Source organism: Alosa alosa, chromosome 14 (genome assembly GCF_017589495.1).
Source record: "Alosa alosa isolate M-15738 ecotype Scorff River chromosome 14, AALO_Geno_1.1, whole genome shotgun sequence".
NCBI lineage: Eukaryota > Metazoa > Chordata > Actinopteri > Clupeiformes > Clupeidae > Alosa > Alosa alosa.
In genome coordinates this window covers 28,444,941-28,457,916 of record NC_063202.1, presented here as the reverse complement: position 1 = coordinate 28,457,916, position 12,976 = coordinate 28,444,941, and positions in this window count along the sequence as shown.

Here is a 12,976-nt window from a genome sequence, read left to right as displayed (position 1 = left end):
TATCACTGCACAGATGAGTACTTCCTTCCGTAATTATAATGCTAATCAGATCTCATGAGCAGCACATGATATTTAAAACCCAGGCACATAACTCACACCATCACACCTTTTAGTAAGCGATACTAAAAAGCAAAACATAAATCACTCTGAAGCAGAGGCGGCTGATGGGCCGGTTGAGGGAGGGGGGAACTTTATTTTTAGACGCGTCTTGTTTTGAAGTTTCAGGCCAGTGGAGAGTTGAGCACTCCAGATAGCACTGGGAAAGTTTCCAAAGTCGTTTGTAACCATAGTGGCCAACATCTGGCCAGCTTGCGCCACTCCGCAGCTGCTCAGAAGTGGGGTCCAGCACAGCTGGCTGATAAGATCAGGTATGGGAGACTGCAGCAGCAGGGACCCGCCGCGCCAAAGGCAACTGCGTGAATCGCTGAACGTACAGTAATTACACTGTCCACTGAAGAATGACATTTCTTCTGAGCAGGACTGCAAGCCCCACCAGCTTATCTGCCATGATTCATAGTGTTGTCATTACCACTGCAGACAAAGCATTGTTTAATGGGCTCTTAGTTTCCGCTCCATGTGGGGACATTTCTCACTGTTCAGCATTAAAATGTCATGTCCATGAGGACACCATCCATCAGCAGGTCATTTTCACCACCACTGCTGAGGTATACGCAGCCAGATTTAACTACAAACAAGTTAGTGAACACATCGAGAAAGATTATAGCCCATAACGTTTCCTACTGGAAAGGGCTTTACTGCAAATAGCTTGCAGAGCCTTGATGAAAAGCGTTTATTCTTCTAAATCACCACAGCAAACAACCAACATTATTTCCTTGTTATTATTTCCAGGCTCAAACTCTTAACAACACTTGTTCATCCTGGCTCAAACTGATCCTATGTTTGATCAAGCTGCTTTTGTGTGTCGTCACTGCCATCTCCATGTTGGCACAAGTGGCCCTTCATTTGCTTTTGCCAGGCAGCATTGAAAATTCACACCCAGTGGTAAACCCACCATTCGTCCTCCTCTTTCACACAATAGTGGCAACATTCCCAACCCATGACACTGGCCTGCTGAAGGGGGCGCCGACACAGGGATGTCTTGATTGAAATGCAGGCCTCATAGAGGATAAACAACAAGGGGGACGGGCAAACACACGCAGCTTTGCTTGCTTTCTTTCACACCATCAGCACTCAGACCAGGCGCAGACCTGGGAAAGAAAGAGGGGAAGGGGATGGGTGAATGAAACCTTAAAACAAACCCAGACCCCTGCTACTCCCAGTTCAAGTGGGGCAAAGCGAGCACATAAGATGTGATACAAACTGAAATAATTAAATGGCTATAATCACAGCTGGTAAATACTAAACAACAACAACATGGTGAGAAAAGGACCAGTGTTGATCCAGTGTTTAGAGTGCAGAGTGGCTCTAAGCCATGCTCTCCCTGCTCCCAGCACTCCCTCGCCTTGAGAAACTTTAAAGGCAATTAGAAGGTAGCAATTACACAGACAATTGTGAAGCCTCGTATGACTTTCTTTTTTTTGTCCAAAATATCTGGGAGGTAAAGCATAATTACTATTTAGGGAGCAGCTTAGAAAGAGGTAACTAAAGAACATATTACACTTTGAAGGGAGTTATGAAAGACAAGACATTTTCAAGCGTAAATATTCAATGGGATAGCAAATGACTTCAAATCAAGCTTCAGACATGCCAATTAAAGTGATTTTTGGTGCCTTTATATTTTAATTAGGGTTTAAGACAAGAATAACAGTAGATGATTGAATTCAGCACAATTTCTTACAGCCGATGCATTTAAAAGAACCTTGAGGGAAAAAATTGACACGTTAATGGAGATGTTCTGAGCTCCTCTGAAAGAAAATATTGCCAGCTAGGGGACAGAAAGCCCATACATAGACAAATGCTAAAATATATACCAACATAACTAATGAAAATAACAAACTAGGCTTGCACTCTTCTGCCTCAACATAGCCTTAGCCAAGCTGAATCAATCTGACAAAATAAGCAGAGCGCCAAGCTTCATTACCAAAACAAGGAGAAAAGAGGTGAAGGGTGAGGGAGATGCACTGCCCAGTTGGGATTTAAGAGCATCAATTGGGTTGCCAATTGGGAACCACTGCCCTGGGTTCATGTAACCTCCTATCGGTCAGACTTAATCCATGGCTCTACTTTTCTCCTCTGTCCATCACGCACCTCCTACCCTGCCACGGCAGCTTTCTCACAGCTAAGGGAAATGGCCTCTCTGCACTTCAGCACATACAGTAGCAGCTGTTTCCACTAGCTGGACCAACTGTCACAAGACCTCACTCTAAACCACAGCAGTGGGCAACCTCTCCGACTGAAGCGACTGTGTTTCCACAAAAATGCAATCACGAGCGTGATTCATTTCTTTTTGTATCACACGAGCTTTGATTACATTTGCGCTGCATGAATATCATAGCTGAAAAGCACCATGAACACAGTCAATCACAGATGAAAAACAGAAATGATGCATTTCATAAGAAACCTGAGTTCAGAAGGACAAAGGTACTCCACAAGAGTCTTTTGAATTCCCATCAGCACTTGTGTCAAGCTCTTTTTCACCCTAATGCAATTCAAATGAAATTCCTACTTTGTATCCAGTAAATTTGACCTTAGCACACACCATTATGCAAAATATGCCAGCCCTCTCAGCTGTTTAAAAGGTACTTGTCAATCAGTGACTTTCACAAAAAAAGTTGGAATGAACTAAAATGCATATGACTTTCTGTACAGACCTTTATTATGCATTCTTGACAGGGAGTTGAGCTTGAAAAATAGGGGAGCACTTGAAGGGCTTTTCCATTACTGCTCAGTATCTTATGCTGATGTAGCAGTAAGCAACCAACAATAACCCCGTGTGGGGACTTGGGGGAGAGAGAGGTAGGAAACTGAATTGTCTAATGCGGCTTTTTCAAACCTACCCACAGCACCAGCATACTGCCAGTCAATGCAGGTAAAGGTGCTTAGCGGTCGATTCTCATGAGGACTTTGTCAGCTCAGTGGAGGACGGGGCGAGTGGCGGCACGCCTGGCAGGCACAAGCTCCTCTGACTCGAGCCCACCTGGGGCCCTCTGATGTCAGGGTGGGGCTTAGGAAAGCCCCCAGAGCAGGGGAAATGAGCCAGACCTTTATATGGTGAAACACACCTTATCATCAGCCTTGCACGCAAGGGCTTTCACTACGTGGCTTATGGGAGGGTTGGTATTAGTCATCCGCACAGAAGAGGTGTGTCTGGCTAACAAGAGAGAACAGCAACTGGGCTTACTGCACTACACAAGCTTCAAATAATAATAAAGTATTACCATACCTCCTCAGGCAATGGGACGAGACAAATTGTGCATTGGCTCACCAAAGCATGAATACAGGCCAAATTTCATAGTCATGATTATGAGTCTAGGTCAGGACCTCTCCCATCGCTTGGTCTCCCTATCCTTATCCGTGTGTCACTTTGACTCAGTGATGACCCAACAGTTACACTTATTGTAGTGGTTAGTGGTAAAGGCATAAAAGCATCCCATACTTGGGAAAAATGCATAACTCAGTTTAAGTTTAAATTCTCATTTAAATTTATACATGAAAAAAATGACAAAGATTTTTTTCAACCCTTTTCAAATGTTATTTGTTTGTTATTTGTTTCAGATGTTGCTATTTCACAAACATATTACTAATCCCCCCCACCCCCAACCATTCCCCCTCCTTCACTGAGCTAAATGATGAGAGAGTGGGCTTGGCATTCAGAGGCTCACACACAAAAGCCTCTTCTTACCCAGACAGGGCGCGCGGATCGATGGGTAATGACCGCAGCGCTGAGATGAGCTGCCTGTGCTGCGTCCGCTGGGCAAACACAGCCCTTTCTGTGCCAGGGGGAACACTCACCTCAGACGCCACAAGCTAGAGAGTGGGAGGGGGGACGGGGCTGGCAAGCACACTGGCCACTGCTGCTGCTGGCCAGTGCCACTGAGAATCCCAACAAGGATGACTTTGTAAACCAGGGCAGGTGTTTACGATATCCGGTGGAAAAAACAAGGCAAGAAGGACTGGGGAGGATGAGGAATGGAGAAAACATGTTGCTCAGCTGGAACTTGAAGTTGTTTTGGTGTCCGTGTCAGTTGTACGTACTCAGAAGGCCTGGTCTATGTGAAGATTTGTTGCTCTTGCAGTGTGTTTTTTTATTATTATTGCAGAAGTACTGTATATATTGGCAATACTGTATATATACGATAAACAGTAATACTCTGTTTGTCTGTAAACAGTAATCTGTCATGTCTGTCAAGGGTTTCTGCAGAAACCTTTTTTTGCCAGCCCAGTGTTGGTAATTTATTTTAAAAATTCAAAACTTACCTGCTTATTTTTCAATAACAATCCATGTTCCTGATGCGAATATATCGTAGCTTATAACCTACAATGCACACCTAGGTAATCAAAACAATAACATCTTCAAATCAGTTTGACTGCTACCAGGTTGCCATCCTTGGGTGTGCTTTTTGATGAAGGATGGGCTTAATACAACAAATGGATAATGTCCAAATGTCCAAATCTGCCAGGCTACAACAATAACTTTGCATGACTGTGCTTGACACCACTTCATTCTAATTTGATCCAGTGGTCAAAATGTGCTGCTTAGCAAGCGCAGACATGAAACTAAACAACATGTGAATGAAAATATTCAGCTTTTAAATGCACAAGCATTGTGTACCGAATTTGTATTGTTTACTGCTGGTCACTAGGTCATGGTGAAACCATATTGCATATTTGCATAACCAATATTATGCAAATGTTATATTATTGTATAACCAAGTTATAAGGCTTTAGTGAAAACAGTGCAAATTCTGCATATAGTTAATTTGTTAACATGAGCCAATTGTGGTTCAAATAAACAGAACTGGCCCAATAAAGTGAATAAGCCTACTTCCCCTTATTAAGATTACTGCCATTTAACATCATGACAGAGTCAGACTGAAAATGTATAGAGAATGAAACGTAAAAGTCTAAAATTTGTTTTCTCTCCCACACTGTCTTACAATCTAAGTGGTTGGACTTTCAGATTTGCATTAAATCAATACAAATAAAATATTATGGTAGAGTTCCATGATTTGTTGATTTGTTTGCTTTGGCTACCAAAAAGTGACAATAACAACAAGGATATATCTTATGTTACCAAACAAAAACCAGCCATTACCAGCTAACGGAAACCCAGATTTGAACCCCAGTTAAAGTGCCAGTGGGCCGCATGGGGTGGGGGGCAGGGTCAGACGCAGGTTGGGACTGGGCTTATTAAAAGCCTGCCTGAGGAGAGCTCCTTCACTGGGGAATCGGCAGGGGAGAGTTCAGTCTCCCAGGCCTTTGTGAGGAACAGCTCTCCATCTCACCAAAGAAGACAAGGTGAAGGGGGCCTGGCATGGGGGGGTTACAAACCATTCTGTTAAGCTTCAGCATGGGGTCGGGAGCGCCGAGGGTGTGCCCACTCTTAATTATGACTGTGTGTCTGCGGAACACTGTGTGACAGGGCTTTATACATAACAGGGGGCTGTTATTGCAGTTCCTCACTGATTTGCCAGAGACATGAGGATGGGATTTGTAAGAGAACCAGCCATGTCAAGGATGCACACTAGTGTTACCGTGTGTCAGAAAATGCTCACTAATGACAACACACTGAAAATCACAGCACCGTTGACTGTGCAAACATCTCTCTATTAGATTCCTCTCCATCTGTTCTCAAAAGTCTGGCCTTAGTTCGAATGCAGCTCTGAAAGTACTAACCACCTGCAATTGTATTTCAGACAAATATTTGCTGATCCACTGCTAATCGGATCATTGTATCCCTGCCTCTTTCCTACACCTCAAACAAAATGTTAATGAATATTGATGCTCAATAATGGTCAGGCACTACTCCAACGAAGATGGCAAATATTTGCACATACTAATATAATAATGATAACCGGGTGGTTGATAGGCAAATCCGGTCAGCAAAAAATCAACATTAATCTGTTTTGAAAGTGGAGAGGCTTCTTACATGCACCAGTAATCTATGAGCACATTGACTGACATGTCCAGGAACTGTTACATAAACAGTAGAATTTCCAGTACTTTAGAAGGTCAAATGCATCATAAGGTTCATCATGAAATGTCATGTGGGGGGATTGTCCTGACTTTCACCCAGCTTTTCTCACATGTTTTTCTCAATGCTTTAACTGAAGCAACACATCAAATGTGAAGCATCTCCTGACCCAGGGAAAAGAACTTTCTGGCCCTGCTATGTTTGGCGAAACCTTCTCCTTTAATCTGAGTCTGCTTGTCTTGTTCTGCCTCTGCGTGATTACTTCCAGCTACTGGGACCTGACAGATCCATTTCACTAGAGAGCAGTGCTGACAGAGTAACAACAGCTCCCAACCCCAGGGCTCAATTTCAGATGAGGTTTACACTCACACATTCAGCACATGCAGAACATACACTTCCACATGCTAAGGCTTTGTACATAGAGAATAGAGCAGTTGTTCAAGAAGGCATGTATGCACCTTCCCCAGGCCAAAGATTGCACAAAGTCACTGCACAGCATTGTAGAACATGTGGAAATAGAGCTTTGTGTTCACTCTGTGGTCTACAAAGACCATTTCAGTGTTAACAAAGTTTTACACGTATACACAGCAGAAAAAGTCCAGTGACTGGGGTTTTAGAAATCTAAAACATTTCTTCAAAATATAAATCTCAGATAGTAACAAACTAGTACATGGATTCTGAACAGTATGAGGACTTTTTCCTCTATTTTGATTAAATATGTTTGTATTTCATGCAACTGCAAGTAGTTAAACTAATATAAATGAAGTGCTAAAGCCAGAAACTTAAAATATGAAAAAGATGCTTCTAGTCTTAAATGAATCCAATTTGTGATTTATTGGAATGCAAAAGTGCTTAATTGTCTCCAGTCAAACTATGTAAGGAGACAACAGTTGGTGAATACTCCAGGCGTCTAGTTTTAGAGTACAGTAAATTAGACAGCGCCACACACTCATAACACACAAACAATGCATTGACAGACAGTATTTTGGTTGAGATCTTTTGGAAATATGGATGTACATAAACTAGGATATAGTTTAACATTTGAATTGTGCTTTTGTTCAGAAGACAGTGTTTATTGTTTGTTTGACCCTTTTCACATCACTTCACATGGAATGATGCACTCCACTCTTTCCCAGTCTGTCTCTTGCATGTTACTGATAATATAGTGTGTGTGCTTTTGTGAGAACAATCCGTTTCTGTATTAAGACTGAGTCAGAGTGCATGTGACAGAGAAGTTGAAATACAGTTGCTTCCCCTGGTGCGTGTGCAAATCTTCACCTGACCTTCACTTCTCCAGATATGGTGTGTTAGGGATCCTCATAGTCCTCCTCCTGCACTGACCACTCTGAAATCCTGTTTTTCTCTTCTTATTCTGCAGTGGCATGTGAAGGTCCAGCAAATCATTTATGACAGCATAATGTACCTTCAGCGAAGAGGAAAAGAAATCTAAGACCATCCACCTTCTACCAAACCTCTCCCCGTGTTTCATCACGGTATAATGTTTTTTTTTTATTCTGTTTTGTCTCTAAAGTGCTTTTTTATCTTCATGCAGACACAATACTCAATCTCCGCTTGTACTATGCTGTACAATAAAGAATAGTTAAGAAATCAGTTCGATTCCTCAGTACAAGCACAGTATAAAACACATGTAATTCTGTTTGTCTGTAAAGTGCATTTTTATCTTAATGCACACACAATACTCAATCTCCGTTTGTCCTATGCTGTACAATAAAGAATAGTTAAGAAATCAGTTTGATTCCTCAGTACAAGCACAGTATAAAACAAGTGTAATTCTGTTTGTCTGTAAAGTGCATTTTTATCTTAATGCACACACAATACTCAATCTCTGTTTGTACTGGGCTTTAAAATAAAGACCTGTTAAGAAATCGGTTCAAAAGCTATTGGGCATTAGAAATAGGTCATCACCTTCGAACCTGAGATAGGAGACTATTCTGCGACAAGATTTTTTATCTTCAGTGAGGAGAAAAGGGAAGAAAACATCAGGTGGTGGAGAAAGGGGCTCAGCCATTCCGTACTCTGAGGCCCTGCCCACTTGTGTGAGAAGGTCATGAATTTGAATAGCAGGCCTTTGATCGTGGCGGGACACAGACTGACTTTAGCCCAGTGAGGTGGAAACCAGGGGAGGGGGGCTTTGCCATGCAGACTGGGCTACTGCCATTCAGCTGTAAGGGGTGAAAAACGATGGAGGCCCATGGAAGACAGAAGCAGAGCCTTTGCGAAAGTAAAAGAGTGGTGGAGAGATCTGACCCAGGGCCAATCATGTGTATTGTGAGTGCAAAGAGAAGCTGGTTAGACCAGAGGAGACTCCGTGGCGTTGGCAGATGACATATTTCAGAGGTAGGGACAGGTAGGGACCAGAAAAGTCTTCTTTTCTTCCACAGAAGATCTCAGCAGCGTGCAAACCCTTGTCGGCACAACTAAAAGAGCTTGGTACATTGCTGACTAAATATAGTGACAAGTGACCTGTCTGCAAACAATGGTGGCCTGTGGAACATGTTGCACCTGTGGATGCGATCCAGGTAACGGTTGAGTGAACGCAGCTCCACTGCTCGGGCGAGTAGAGGAGTTCCCTCCTCTTCTTTTACCTGCATCGATTCCCTGCCTCCAGCAGTCTCACATTGACCAGGGTTGGGCTGTAGGCATTGTTGTCGTTGTTTCACTTGATTTACCATGGTTGCACAGAGAGGGGCCAGACTGTTCAGTTAGCCATAAATTAAATCTTTGCCACAGTGGGGGGTTGGGCCTGTTTTTGTATGTGTATGTATGAGTGTCTGTGTCTGTGCGTGTGTGTGTGTGTGTGTGTGTGTGGCTGTGTGTGTGACTGTGTATGTGTGTGTGTGTGTGTGTAAAAGGGGCTGTCAAAGACAAAGAAATAAGAGTTTCTACGTGCAAGCCTATGTTGAGGAGCGCAGGGGGTGGGGGGTTGTAAGTTAACCCTCCCGTTCCACTCCCTGTTGTCAAACCAATATCACTTCCATTTCGAAGACAGCAAAAAATGGATATTTCCAGTCCAACGAGTTGGGATTCCTCCACACCCGTCCCTCATAATGCACCCCCAACTACTCGGATTAACACAACTGTTGACCACAGAAAGGGAAAGCAAATAAACAAACCACAACACTTCCAAATATGTCAGCTTTGGCCTGATGAATTGGATCCTATGTTGTGCCCACAAACAAATGCTATGCTAGTATCAGATTTTGTCCTCAGGACAAGCTCGTCCATTCTAGCACAGAAAACAACCCATGCTCTGAATGGCACCTTAAGTCCAAGCCCACATATCCCTTACGATTTCAACAAAAGAAACCTTCACTGGCCAGTAATCCATCCCTCTCCATATGTATTGCCTGAACAATACACTCCATTATATGCCTGTGACAAAACCTAGCATTGTCTCAATTTACAAAAGACATTATATGTGTGCAAGTATTTGTTGATATGCTATTAACAATTCCCTTTTTCATTTTTGTTTGTTTTTTGTTTTTTTTAGATTGTCAGTGAAACCCATCTTTAGACCCAGACAATACTGGCATCGTATTTACTGTTTGAAATAATTTCCAGTGCCAGTGATTCATAATTACTGGCCACATACTCCCTGACATCTATGCGTCAGCACATTGTCCTCTAGGCATCTATCTCTCTGAAGAGTATGGTTAATCATCTACCCAATCATTAGGATAATTTATATTAAAAATTGCAAATAAAAGGGTAGGTCTTACAACATATTGGGTTTCAACTACTCCCCACTGTGTGTGATTTAGTGGATGTCTCAAGAGGGGTAATGACGGGGAAATTGTAGCTCTAGTAAAAACAGCAGTGTAAAACAGGCATGCCCCTGGTTCTGTACCACGCCATCCTGTTTGGTGAGCTCAACAGTTCACCAGTTGACCAGTTTCTCTCCAAATACCCCAAGCAAAACAGACTTAGTTCCAGAACATTCACATGGAACATTTGGATGCCATTGTACCAAAATGCAAAGGAGTAACATTTGGGTGCTATTCTACCAAAATGCAAAGCTCCAACAAGCCAGCTCTGCAAATGGCTCTCCTAAACAGCCAGATGGCCACTCTGTTTAGGTGTTCTTTGGTCAAGGTTTGGAGGGACAGCTGACTCAGCTCACTGATAGAGGAGGGGAGAGAGAGAGCAAAATCCCTTTCAGAGCACGGCACTCCACACAAACAAGCCTGCGCATCATGCAGTGGTGAAACAAAGCTCGTCCTTATTGACCACGGGGAAGACAATGGCTTGGACACCACAGGGCCTCACCTCTGGGCCGGCCCCAGCTATACAAACAGCACGGGCGGTTTCGGCAGCTCCAGTTGGCCCGGCAGTGCCCTGCGGTTTGAGGCCATTCAGCTGGAGACAGCTCAGGGACCATCCTGCCCCGGACTCCATACAACTCCCAACAATGACGGGTCACTTTCCTTTCACCCAAGGGCCCATTCAGCTGGCGGGCTTTGTCCAGCCTGACCCCTGGCAGTGGGTCAATCAGAGAACGTGTCAAAGGACGAGCGAAGCCCTTTTTCCAATGTTTTAACTGGGGAGCATCTTCACACCCATACTTATCTCAAGCTGTACAGTTGAGGGATGTTGTTTGCTGTACACTGGATCTCAACAGCAGATGCAATTACTAGCCAGTTTAATCCAAAGAAGGTTTTTAAAAATAAATAAATAAATAAAGACAACAACAAATAGCAGTGATAGTAGATTCTTAATAATCTACTTCCTAATTATACGAGGCAGTTAAGACGAATGCTAATGCTTGGCCCTACTCCTCCCCCACGCCTCCACTCCAAGGAGGAATACATCAGACAAACAAGCACACGGACTAATCAGTACTTTGAATTGTGCCGGCCAGCAGATTCCTTCAGGATTTAAACCTGCTTGGCCAGGGCAGCATGGACAGCCGGCACTGAAGTAATCTGACATATGGCAATTCTCAAGCTTGGAGCAACAGCCTCTCCCCAAGCACTTTCACTGTGCCCACAAACAGCAATTAAGAAAATGTGCAATTAATTACCAGCCGGGGGCAATAGGATCGGAGCATTGATTGGTTGCCAAGCAGGACAAAACAGTGCCTCATATAACATCGACAGTTTCGAGAGGGCTTTAAAAAATTGAGTCCTTTGAAAAGAGCAGCAGGAACATACAAAAAAAGTTATTTCATAATCCATCTCCTATTTAATCTGATCATAAGATAAATGTACTCCAAGCTACTCATGATGAATGAATAAAGCCAATAGAAACAAAACACAAGTTTGCATATAAAAACACTTAGTATGGAATGATACTAGGAAATGCTTTACACTAGTTACATATTACCCCAAATATAACTGATTGCCTTCTCCAAGAGCCTCAACCACAGTAGTAAACACAGGCAAGTGCAAAATGACTGCTTTGTGAATGCACTCAGTGGCTCTGAACCTTTTCAGCTACTGGAGAGCTGTTCTGAGGGTACAGGGAACATAACTGCTGCTCTTCTTCTCTAAGCTCAGCAGTGCCACTGAACAAAAACATTGATCTGGGAAGGCCAGCACACCCTTAGGACGCACGCCCTGAGAGGCTCAAAACATTCCCACGCACAAGGTGCATGTTGAAACATATGAACGATCTGTTCAAATCTGACAAATACGCCCTTTTCTTTTTCTATTATGGACTATTGACTGATTTACTGCTCCAAAGAGTAGGTTTCCTTTTAAAGAGTCGACATTCACAACTCACTATTCAAAACAGGAAAGCAGGAATTATCCATGAATAAAATCAGAGTCGATATTGTGAAAAGAGTTGGATTCATTCCTGTGCCTGACAGTAAATAGCGCACAAATGTTCCTCAAGGTGAGACTTAAGCAGCCACAGTACTCTGTCAGTGCACTGCCAGTCATATAAGGATTTGTTCATTGTAAGATGCTGACCTTCAGACTATCTAAAGGATACTATTGCACAGCCTGCCAAAAAGCTAATGCTTCTTCATCGTGGCTCAAAGGAGCATATGTCCATGGAAAAAACTATCTCAGCGCAGAGGTCAGCACCAGTGATGTTTTTCTTATTTTATTTATAAAGGTCTTAAAGGATGTCTGTACCTACAAAGGGGCATGAACTGTATTTATCCTGACAGAGCTTGGCTCTACACCGATGGGAGCCTCCGTCTGTTGACTACATTGCAAGAAAACAGGCAGCAGAGCAAGTGGTGACTTGACTGTGCTGTGTAATCCTCTGCCATGACGCTATTCACCCAGGAGATGGCACTACTCACCCCAGGAGATGGCATCTCAGATGACTACAGAAGGTGCTGGAGCAAAAGGGAGGGTTGTCCACTGCTAATCTGACCACAGTTCTTCATGAGGTCCAGCTTACATCATTACTCAGTTGGCTGTCAAACAATGTTGTAGACTTTTGTTGAATTACCTGAAAGATAAATTGATGCAGATGTTGATGTCCAATTCCATTCATAATAATTCTAACAAAAAATAAATCTTATGTACTGTAGCTTTAGAGACTTCATTTGTAGACCCTGTATCATGTTATATACTGTCTAATTCTATATCATCCAATATCATGGTCTTGATTGCATGCCAATACAAGTCGCCGCATCTCTCCCAAACCACCACAACTTCAGAAAGGCTTAGAGGTTTAAATTGACTCTTAAACTAATACTAAAGCACAGCAATGGTGTCATAAACATGTGAACCATTAGAGTTAATCCATCTAATGCAATTCATCAGCTTCAGTTAGTTGGGTCAGCCCATGATGACACTTAACTCATTCAGTCAATAGGAGGCAAGGGGGAAACACTGGCTCAGTAACTTTTTTGCTCATAGTTCAACATTTATTCCCTCAGCTCCAATAACATTAGACCTCATA